Below are 12,472 nucleotides of genomic sequence, written 5' to 3'. Positions count from 1 at the left end.
AAAAAAAAAAAAATCACACCATTCCCTCCAAATGCCTGTCCAATTCCTCCTTAAATTTATTCAACCTATCAATTTCCACAACGACAGATGGAAGTTTGTTCCAGCAATTAACCACCCGCTGGCTAAAGGCAAATTTCCGCACATCTATTCTACATCTGTCCTTTCTTAATTTGAATTTATGCAAAATAAGTAAATAAATCGGTCAACTACTGAGTGCCGGGCACTCAGGATGACACGAATGGTCGTTAGTGTAGTATCTCAAATAGAGAGCTTTATGGTAACTGAAAAAAGTTTCTAGTACCCCGGATTGGCCTAAAACTTAGGAAATAATGAAAACGTTGTCAGTTTGAGTCTTTCCAGTTGTTATGAATGCCAAGGGTGGGAGAAGCGACTCCGACTTCTTCCTGGAGAAGCAATTAAAGTCTCGGGGGAGAAGCAACTCTCCTCCACCACTGCCTCAACACTGGCTTTCTGAGTTGTCCCCTTGCCAGGACAACTCCAGCTTTGAAAATTATTAAAAATACTTCTGGTCGCAAAATTTATAAATGACCTTTATAGAATTATTAACTAACTATTTAGGAACCTTTTTGTCACCAAAAGGAGAGTTACTTAGTACCTTTATGGGATCTTTATGAGAAAGAAGCGTGCTATCGAAGTGCAATAAAAAATTAGTGTTTTAATTTTAACACAAAAATAAATTATAGATTTCGATCGGAATAGTTTTCCCTTGATAAGCATTGAATAACACATAGCTAAGGTGTAAGGTGTATTTAGTGTCAGACGGCACCAGGGGTTTCCCCCATCTCTGCGTTGCTTTCATTGTGGGTGTACCAGTTTGCTGGAAATGCCAGAGGTTTAAAAGTGCATGGATATTGTATATATGTAGTGTCATGTACCGTTGTTCATCTGGTCGTTTAGCCGCTGGACCCCTGCTGAGGCCCAACGTTGCCCCACCTTCGCCCCGTGGAGGCAGACCAGGAACCCAGTAGTTTTAGTTTCACTGTGGCAGGTCCTGCCACCTAATTTCCTGAGATTTCAGAGGCTAGGACCTAAAAAAAAAAAAAACGCACGCGCTCATTTATATGTACGTACGTACAGACAGATACATATATCCATCATCATCAGTTTGATGATCGTTAGGTGAGAGGCGCCTCCGTAGCCAGGTGGGAAGGAGCAGCAGTGCGTAGCACACGCTTCTTGATTAGACCGAGGTTCGAGCCCATCACCACCAAATACGGAGGATGCGGAAAGGTCAGGGAATGACCACCGCATATTCCGGAGCAATATGGCCTTAGTTGCCAATGCTCCTAAAAACCAAACAACAACATTCTCGTTAGGTGAGAGGGATAATGCTTGCATAATAAAGGCCGAAGAATGGGCGAATGGGAATTTTGACATAATTAAGTTTTTGTGTGTGGGACATTTGCTAGCATAAAGATAGAGTGGGTGGGAAACTGAAGGCTGGGGGGGTTAAGGCAGAAATATGAGGATGATAGAGTAGGCAACCCCAGAAGTCAGTCAGGCAGGCCCATGCCTCACCAGGAGAAAGTAGGGGGGCGCCAGGGGTGGCTGTCCTGGTGCAGGGGGGAGGGGGTAGAAAGGCACCAGGCAAGGGGGCCTGGTGCGATTGCCAACAAGCGTCTGCAGGAAAACTATACAATGACCCTGTTGGTGGTGTCCAATCTGGTGTCATGTCCGAGTTGTCATCCTTGGGACCTGGGTCCCGTCCATGTTAGTCCTTTACCTTAGTGTGGTTTATTTCCTAAGCCTTACAGTTCTCAGGAGTGTGTCTTGTTCACATAGACCCAGCTGGTGGGGTGTCTAAGTTTGTTGGTCATCTCCATTTATCTTTCATGGGACATGGGTCCTGTCCATGTTAGTCTATTTTGGTATAGTTTGTTTCCTGAGTTTTCTAATTCTTGGGGATGGGTCATTTCTGGTGTCCCAGTCCAAGCTAGCTGAAGAACAGATGTTCTTTGGTTATAATGGTAGTGGGTTGTGGGCTGCGGCCATTTGGTTTCTAATGTGATTTTTAAATTTTTAGCTCCATTAGCGACGGAAATAGAGAGGGGGACACGAAAATTACTCACATTTTCCTCTCTGGTGCCGCCATTTTTAATTAAAAAAATATTTTAAAATTATATTTTAAACATACTCGTTGAGCTCTTTCCAATGGTGTAGCTATAGGTTGTCAACAACATTTTTATCCCCCCACATTTTAACCCCCTCCATTTCTCGGACAAATTTTTGTCAACAATGATCAATATGGCGTTATGTTGGCCCACTTGATGTGCAAACCCATGCAAAATTTCTAGTCAATAGGTTGAGTGGTTCCAGAGATACAATGCTGTGACAGACGGATGGACAGGCAGACAACCGAGTGACATTTTAAGGGTCCTTTGTTAGATTATGGCCCCTGAAAATAATAAGTAAAAATAAATAACATAAGTAAAAATAATTTTATAATAAAGTTTTTGTAGAATATTCCAAATTTTTATTAAGTTTTCATCCGACATCCTATGCCGACCTCTTTTCTTCCTCTTTGTGTGTCGGTTGCTGAATGACATTTCTGAAGCAGCCAGGAATCGACATTTTGCTGGATCGAAGCAGGTCAACGGTGGGCATACAATTTTAAGAAACAGTAGTGAAGAAACTGTTTTTGTCATCAACGAAACTCTGGTTGGGCTGACAATCAGATTCATTTGTGAAAAGCCTCTTTCACATTCACTCAATGAAATTGGTATCGTACTCAGAGCATCCGTCAAATTCTTCAATTCTTCCGAAACCATCTTTTCAATTAGGTACCTCCCAAAAATCCTGCATTTAACTGTAACCTAATTGACAATTTTCTAATTTCATTTTCACCAAATGACAACAATTCATGCTTAGAAGGTTTAATACCTTTGTTGTCCTCGTTTTCCGTCTCTCATCATCAGTATTGTCACTAGTTGTTAAATTTGAATTTTTTTATTATTTTTTATTTTTTTGTAATTTGAAACTGTCAAAAATGTCGGGCTCATCCGGATATTCAGGTATTGTGACCATGTAAACAGAAATAAGGAAAATTTACGGAAAATGTGGATAACGCACTTCTGCAAAATGACATGATTATTTGTCGGGGTAAAATAAAATCACCCTCTCTTAATTCTCGAACAGGGCACTTACCAGTTGATTCACGAAGGTGTCCAACCTACGGCCCGCCCAGAAAGTGAACTAAAACAGCATTTTAAATTTTGTTAATTATCAAAAAAAATCTCATTAAATGTTTTGTTCAGTAAATGTAATTGTGTATTGTACTTAATAAAATTTTCGAATATTTTCAATTTTACATGCAACAAAATATGGAAAATGTAACACGCTAAAGAAATCTAACTTTGAATTTTTTTGAATATGGTCCCTGTATGAGAAATGTTTGGACACCACTGCAGTAGAAGGTAGACCAGAGCCCATTGGCAATACCCCTTGATCTGCTCACTGTAGACCAGTGTGACTTCTCCGCATGTGGGACGTGGTCGGATAGTTTTTACCAGGTACCACTAAGTTGTAGAGTGGTAATCCCTTTAGCTCTCTTAATTCACGCAGCAGCACTAATTGCCTGAAGGCCAGAAATGCGAACAGGGTGTACCGAGTTCATCCTCTCCTAATCCGTTTGCTATATAAAATTTTCTCGCTCAACGGAAATTATTTTAAATGTAACTTCCAAGGGGAATTCAAAATAATTAAACAGAGGTCTGACTGAGTAATTTAGAATTATAAAAATGGTTATACAGTTTTATATAGAAAACATCTTAACAATAGACAGTGAAAAATGTAAATTTAGTTAAATCATTTTAAGCTTATTTCAATAGTAGATAAACACGTGAAAAAAAATTACAGAATATTACAAATTTCAAAGTGCACTGCATCCAAATGTCACACGTCACTGTTAATAAAGGTGCCGGTATGCCATACCATTGCATACCGTCACAAAAAAAAAGCAGTAGCCATCAGCACAGAAACATATGTCCTGGAGACAAATGTTTCTGTGCTGATGGCTGTTGCTCCTTGACTATCTTAGATTCAAATCAGTTAGTTTATTTTTATGATCTTAGCATAGATTTTATATCTTGAATTTAATAAGCTTATACTCCTTTAATTATTGCTGTTATCAGGGTTTACCTTTTTTAAAAATGAGGAAGAACCATTACTCTCCACCATCTGTATGTAGGTATTTTGCCTTTCATAGACTATTTTTATGAATTTTAAAAATCTTTCTGTATATGTCTTATGAGCAAATTTCAAAAGTACTAAGTTAATGCTATCTTTGCCTGATGTTTTATTAGTCTTGCAGATATTTAACACTCTAATTCTTCATGTGTAATTTACTCTGAGCTAGGGCACCTGGCGCCTTCGTAGCCAGGTGGGCAGGAGCAGCAGTGTGTGTAGCACACGCTTCTTGATCAGACCGGGGTTCGAGCCCGTGACCACCAAATGCGGAGGATGCAGAAAGGTCAGGAAATAACCACCCGCATATCCCCGGAGCAATATGGCCTTAGTTGCTAATGCTCCTAAAAACCGAATACGAACAACAACAATAGGGCACCTCCATAGCTAGGTGGGCAGGAGCAGCAGTGCGTAATCACATGCTTCTTGATTAGACCGATGTTTGAGCCCGTGACCACCAAATACAGAGGATGTGGAAAGGTCAGGGAATGACCACCGCATATCCCCGGAGCAATATGGCCTTAGTTGCTAATGCTCCTAAAAACCAAATAATAATAATAACAACAACAACTCTGAGCTAGAGTTAGCTATTATCCTGAGTACACAGATCCTGTAAATTATTCAGTCATTCTTCTCTAGATATGTAGAGATGCTGGAACGAGTACAGAGAAAGGCAACAAGATTAGTGAATGGAACAAAGGGGTGCTCTTACGAAGAAAGGCTTAAGTTTTGCAAATTACAGTGTCTGGGGACTAGGCACCAGCGAGGTGGTCTGATAGAGGTGTATAAAGCCTTGAATGGTTTGAGCATGCTCAATGCTGATGGGATTCTTCCTCTTGCTCAGAATAATCACCTGAGAGGGCATAAATTCAAATTGAGAAAAGACAGATGTAGGATAGACGTGAGGAAATTTGCCTTTAGCCAGCTGGTGGTTGGTTGGTGGAATAGACTTCCATCCCTTGTCTTGGAAGTTGATAGCCTAAATAAGTTTAAGGCTCAGCTGGACAGGTATTTCGAACGAACAGAGGGGTGAAGTGGAAGTGGTTATTTTTTATTTATTTATTATTATTGTTTTTTTGGCTGATGCTGCATAAGCTTGCTTTCTTGCATCAAATGCCTCTACTAATGCTAATGCTAATGTTAAAAAAAACTTTTCAATATTTTCATCAATTTCCATTTGTCCACATTTTATTACTTGTGTAATTTATTACTTGTGTAATAAATGTGGATAAATGGGTGGGAGAGGAATCTTATTTTTGATGCAACTAAATAATGACCTCTTTCCAGGCCCCAATCTGTTACATCAAGAATGTAATTGATTAGTGGTGCCCTTGCTATTCTATACTCAAGAATACTGCAATGTGATATGCAAAAGATGACTGTAAAAAAGGGAATTTATTTGTATGGAAAATATGAATTTAAGTTGAAAAACAAATAAATTATATGCCACAAAAGAACTGAGGTAAACTATATCGTTATTTATTAAGTTAAGACTTGAGAAAATTAGAATGGTGGGAATGATTTACATATTACAGCAAATGAATTTAATAGAATGGAATAAAAAATGATAGCAGTAAGGTGAGATTAGTAGTGTTCAAGAAAATTAATAAAAAAGCAGCAGCTTAGGAAACAATAAGTTTACTTTGGATAATTGCAGGTTATGAAGAGGGAATTCAGTGAGAGTGGAATTTCATGTGAGGTTTTTTTTTTTTTTTTTTTGCAGATAAGTTTTTTTTCCATTAGATTGACTATTTGTTATCCATTCAGATAAAAGAAAGTTGTAGTAAAGCATTGAGTTATGATGTAATTGTATTTGTAAGTATGTTGTACATATAGGATTGCACATCTCGGATTGCACGCAAGGGTGGAGGCGTCGCATTATTCTACAAGAAATCCGCTTTCAAGCTATTGGATAATAAATCCAGTAACTCTCCTAACTATGAAGCAATCCTCGTTACGTTAGGATACAACTTCGTGACGTTTGACGTCTGTGTGCTGTATATACCCCCAAAGCCGTCCCAGCAAGTCATCCTTGAAGTTTCCAACTGGTTAATCAATCAGCTGCATCCCACAGCTTCTCACTTAGTTTGTGGTGATTTCAATTTACCTCCTCACCTATCTAATCTGAAAAAGGATCTTCTGGCACACTTGAGATGTGCTGACCTACAACTTATTAATGAAGCTCCAACTAGGAGGAATAACCTCTTAGATCTAGTTCTAGCCTCTTTCCCTTGTACCCTTGATTACATTACAGAAACGTCATTTGACTCTGATCATGTCCCAATACATGTGACCGCATATCTGCCAGCCCCCAAATTAGAAGCCAGAAGGACAACAACAAAGGTTGACATCACTAGCCCCAACTTACTTGACGTAGATAAGTGCATCAGAGCCGCCTCTCTCATTCCCTGGGTGGCCTTAGAGACTTGTGACCCAGAACTAGCTGTGAACATTCTCACAAACTGGATCAACACGGTTGCCAAATATGCTGCCTCCAAAAAGATCACAATCAGTCCATATACAAGACTTTGGTGGAATTCTGAACTCAAAATGAGTTTCCAGCTGAAGCAACAGCTCCATCGCACATGGAAACAGTCGCAAAATGTCAATGATCGTATCGTTTATTCAAGGGCACGGGCTCAATTTAATCGCCTGAAATCCGAGGCAATCAAATTATACGTTAACCGTGAGCTGGCTAAAGGAAAAATCCCATACAAGAAAGTGAACCCTCATTTTCCTTTACAACTTGATCCTGAATTGTGGCTCGATTTCGTCACAAGATTTAACCGTAATCCTATGCCAAACTCAGATCTAGCTCTACTAACAGAGCCCATCCAGCAAGAAGTGTTGAACAACATTCAGATTACAAAACAACAGCTGATCGTAGCCATCAATTCTCTACCTGCCTCGTCAACCACTGGTGATGATGGAGTTCCCCAATTCATGCTCAAATGCCTAAGTCCGTACATTATTCAGCCACTTTTAATTATCTTCAACCAGTTACTCTCGAACAGAATTTTCCCACAGCAGTGGAAAAACTATCTCATCAAACCTTTAGCCAAAGTTCAGTCGCCATCGAAACCTAAACACTTCCGACCCATCTCCAACTCCTCCAGCCTGCTGAAGCTCCTGGAGAAGGCCTTACTTCCCATCCTCACTAAGCAGATCTTGCCCAGTAATCCAGCCCAAATTCACTACTCCCTTCCAAACAGATCAACGATCACCAATCTGCTAGCCACCACGAATACTATCTTGTCAGCATTGGAGAATAGGCAGGAACTAGCTGTGACTTACTTAGACATTGAGGCTGCATTTGATGCCGTCCAAGTAAACCAACTTCTCACTCTCCTGGAATGCCACTTCCAGATCACAGGGAACTTATTATGTTTTCTCTCCTCTCTTCTGAATAACAGAGTTATAAAGCTTCATACAGGAGATCGCACCCTTACTAGATCCGTCACCGCAGGAGTCCCACAAGGAGGGGTCATTTCGGGCCTTCTATTTTCATCCATTATCTTCCCACTGGTTGCACATTCTCGATGTCTACTGAGCTATGCGGACGATATCAAGATACTCACTCCCATCATCCCAGGTCAAGACCTAGATCTGGTAAAAGTGGAAATTAACAACACTCTCACCACAGTCACATCTTACCTCTGCCAGTTTGGGCTCAAGATCAATCCTGCTAAGTCCGAATTCATGGTGTATTCATTGAAGCAAACGCCTTCTTCTCTCCAGCCTTCGGTCGGCAACACCCTCATCCCAATTGTGTCCAGCCATCGTGATCTGGGCGTTGTATTCGACCCAAAACTTCGATTCAACGCCCACATCGACATGCTCCTCACACGTGCTTCAAGACTCCGGTGGATAGCAAAACAACATCTCCTTCATATCACAGATAAAAAGATAACTGTGAGGTACATAAGAACAGTTATCTTTCCACCTTTACTCTATGCTGCTGAAATTTGGGCGTCAGCGGCACCGTCAATAAAGAAACCACTCTTTGCCACAGAATTCTGGCTCCTAAAGTGGGCCAACAGGAAGCACAACCTTCCAGCTCAGATTCGTACCACGCAGCTTGCCAACTCTCTCGGAATTCCACGGCTTCCCACCTTAGTCGACGACCAACACCTCCTAGCAACAGTCAAGATGATAACAGGCATAATGGCAACACCTTCATTCTGGGATACCTGTGGCTGGAGGATCCCCCTGCTGCCCTTAGGGCCAATCCCGATCTCTACTCGCATTCAGCACGACTCCATCTCTCGGACAGGTTCCTTCCTCAGCAGATGCTCAAGCAAACCCAAGCAAAACCGCCGACCTCAACAAATTCGCTGCTGACCGGACTTACCGGAAAAAAATTATGATGAGTAGGACTAATCAGCAATGACTGATGTGTACCTTGCATCTGTTCCTGTCTGATTGAGCTGGTGCTCTTATCTTGATGTTAAGCCAGCTCAATCAGATTAACTCTCGTAAGGAGTTCTCTCCTTTGTATTATAATGTTTTCTTTGTAAAATTACCTTTTTGTAAATAATTGTTCAATTTTCCCGGAAGTTTGGGAAACTGTAAGCCCCTGGCTTTATGGCCGTGAAGGGTAATAAAGATTATCTCTCTCTCTCTCTCTCTCTCTCTCTCTATAGAACAGGTGTACCTCATGCCATGACCAGTAGTAGCTAAGACTACACTGTTATTTTATATTATTTGTATATATTTTTTATGTTTTACTTCAGTATGCTTTCATATCCATGTTCTTTCCCTTTTCCCATCCCCCTCCACATTATTCTTTATTTTGTAATAAAATATGAGTTAATGATTTCAGTATTAAATAAATCTTAGTCTTTAATGTTTCTTATATTTCAGTGGATTACTGTTGAGATACCATAGCTCCCAGGAATATCATCAGCTGTACTGATATCCTTGATACTTAATTATTCAAGAAGAGCTACTAAAACGAATGTTGTCCTTGCGATTAGTTTCCTGTAGAACTCTAAAGCAACCATGAGCAAATCTCTACTTTTCCCATATTGCACTGTGAATCTAGTTGTTCATGCAGTGTATTATCAGAGTTCTTCTGGATAGCAGATTGTTCTTATAAACACTGTTTTAATATCAACTTTTATAACTTTACTGTCCAGAAGAGTCTTTTAATTTCATTGCTTTGTCATCTGCTTATTCTTTATATTTTCTCTGGTAAGTGGAATACTGCATTCATTAAATAAAAAAAATAATAAATAAATTGTAAACAAATAAAATAAATACTTCTTAATTAAATGAGACATAATATGAATAAACAATTATTTATAAATTGTGTTCCATTTTGTTCAAAACTTTGTAAAGTATTAATTTTGGAATGATTACAAAAATCATTTAGATGAAAGCTGCTAAAGTTAAATAAGTTAAAGTAGCATGAGTAGTGATAAAAAAAAAAAAAAAATTCAGGTACTGACTTTGTATCTTGAAACTGGGGCATTGCTGGATATAACTTTTCACAACTATTTAACCCCAGGGGCTCACATCTGGTGGGTATGGGCTTGGCACACCCAGGGTCCTGAGCTGGATATCATCATTCTTCTCTTTCTTGGTAATTCCGTTCTCTCTCTCTCTCTCTCTCTCTCTCTCTCTCTCTCTCTCTCTCTCTCTCTCTCTCTCTCTCTCTCTCTCTCTCTCTCTCTCAGGGTAACTTGGAAATTTTTTTGGCTGGTGCTGCATAAGTCTCAGGCTTCCTTGCACCATATGGCTATTAATAATAATAATAATAATAATTTGGTGATTCATTTAGATATTGTAATGCATGAATCACCCTTTTATCTGTGGTCAGTCTGAATTATTGCACATTGATAAGAACGTGTTTGTATTTCTTTTTATTTTAAAATGAGTGATTTTACTGAGCAGTGAACTTCAGCAGATTTTAAAAATAGGGAAAAATTTTTAAATCAGGAGGAAGTACAACAGAAACTCACAAAATGTTAAACAGCTTTTAGAGAAGATGCTATGTGTCATTTAAATACATTTAAGTAGTTTGCAAAGTTTAGCTACTTGCCTATAAATGATGATCCTTGCTTGCTCTGGCCATCTGGCTCATTTGAAAGCCAATGATTTGTGTTCATAGTCTTATCAGAAGTGATCACTAACTATCTGGGAAGTTGCTAGTTAAATTAGTATTTCTTATGGGACATGTCAATCAATTTTAATACAATATTTGGGAATTTTGTTTCAGACTACTTTGTGCCTTGCATCCCCACACAGTGTGATAAGCTCTCTTATGTCAGAATCAAATAAACATGGAATCCCCCCATTAAGTTGTCATCCATTTAATCCTGGTGTAAAATGCCAAAGAATCCATCGCCACACTTTTTGAAAGTGCAGTCCCTCGCTAATGGTGCTATGCATTGAATCAACAAGTGACCTTGCTCACTGACTATTTCTTCAGTAGTAACGCAGTGGGTTTTTGTATAAGTTCTTACACTGCTGCTGTGACTTCTAGTGTCATGATACTATGTTCTTTCCCTGTTCAGAGAGCATTTTCAGCACTTTCAACACCATTCTTAAATCTGTTCACTTGCTTGCAAACTTCTCATTGACTCATACTGAGCCAGCATTTTTTGAAAAATTTCAACAATTTTTATTCCTTTTGCATTCAAAAATTGGATTATAGATCACATTCTACCTTGGTGTATGGCTACAAGAATGCCACATGTTGATAATTGACTGTTTCCAAAAAAAAAAGGTCTGCAGATAGTGCCATGTAGACATCGTTTTCCCAACAGACTTCGATCAGTAATCTGACAAGCATATCATTAGTTTTTGCATAATTTGCAATAATGTATACATTACAGTGCTTAATAAAATATAATATAAAAATTTATATATTATAAAAATAATATAAATAATATATAGTATTAATTCCGATAAATTAGGTGTGGCCTTTACCGTTTTTTAAAATGAGGCATTTTATGTTGCAGGGGTTAAGGCCACACCTTATATTTTATCGGAATTAAGGTATATTTTTTAAAAACTTGTTTTTTTATATTATTTTTTATTTTTTTATTATTTTTTATGAATAGAAATTCTCATACATTTTTTATAAATAAAGTATGATTATGTCAAAAGAGATGGTTTACAAAATTACACCCTTCCAATCATATAAGTGGGGAAAAGGTCCGACAACTCAAGAATATTCTCTTTCGAAGGATAATCAAAGCATGAGACTGTCTCTCTAATCATACTGAGAATATTTGTACACTGATGGCTGGTGAAAAGTTCGCATTTGTAACACAGGCTTGAACCAGACTGTTGGCACTAGAAAAATGAATTCCAGAATTTTAAGGTATAATATTCAAGGCTGGACTGACTCAGAAAGACTTACTTCCATTAAGTGGTTTAATTGTTGTTTAAGAGAGAGAGAGAGAGAGAGGAAGGGAGCTGATGCATCAGCTCTCTTCCTATTTTTGAGTCCGTCACCACCAAATACGGAGCATGCGGAAAGGTCAGGGAATGACCACCGCACCTAGCAATATGGCCTTAGTTGCTAATGCTCCAAATAACAACAGTCTCTTCCTATTACTGACTAAAGATGTGGTACATGAGAATTGGTATGAAAAAAGAAAGAAAAAAGATCATCGAGATTGCAGAATATATCCCTTTGAGCAGAATCACGAAGCAGCAACTTGTTGAAATGCCTGGTTTCAACTAAGAGCAATTCTTGCAGAAATTCAGTTTGCAGTTTCAACAGCTTTATACCTGGAAGCCATTGATAATAAATTGTCAGTGATGTCACAAAACTAGGTTGTGTGATCAATATGAGATAGATATCTGCATTTAAAATTTATTAAAATGACTAATCATTTGTTTTGTAGAATTAACCATAAACTCTACTCATTAATCATGCACAGACAGAGGTGATTCAGAGAGGCCTTGTTGCAAGCCTCCATAGGAGGCAGTGTCAGAGTGTGCTTTGGTGGACACATTGCAATCTACGCATTTCCACAGTCTTTTTGACGTCCTTTTTAAACTTGCATTGCTTTATGTTAGTGCATTTGAGACAGTAGAAATCAGAACAAGTTATAAGGAACAAGAACATAAGGAAATTTATACTTGTGACCTTGCAGTAGCAGCAAACCTATGAATTAGGCCTAAAAACTTGTGCAATAATCATAACATATGCAGTCAGTTAGGCCTAATGCACTGTAGTAATGTATGGCTGCCTAGCCATGCTTAGCATAGTGCGCTAGCCCTAACACTGAAAAGAATGATAAAAGGGAAAATA

General features: G+C 38.7%; 1 protein-coding gene across 1 annotated transcript in view; it reads left to right on the top strand.

Moving 5' to 3' along the window:
• LOC150081577 (protein FAM13A-like) overlaps window positions 1-12,472 on the top strand; it is a 183,577-nt gene that overhangs the window by 93,960 nt on the left and 77,145 nt on the right. The window contains exon 2 of the mRNA XM_090380249.1: window positions 9,067-9,396. The gene's annotated coding sequence lies outside the window, so the exon portion shown is untranslated. The remainder of the gene's footprint in view (window positions 1-9,066; window positions 9,397-12,472) is intronic.

Source organism: Mastigoproctus giganteus, chromosome 8, assembly GCF_048544385.1.
Source record: "Mastigoproctus giganteus isolate SK-2022 chromosome 8, ASM4854438v1, whole genome shotgun sequence".
NCBI lineage: Eukaryota > Metazoa > Arthropoda > Arachnida > Uropygi > Thelyphonidae > Mastigoproctus > Mastigoproctus giganteus.
Note: the sequence above shows the minus strand (reverse complement) of the source record. Positions and strands in the feature narration are given on the sequence as shown.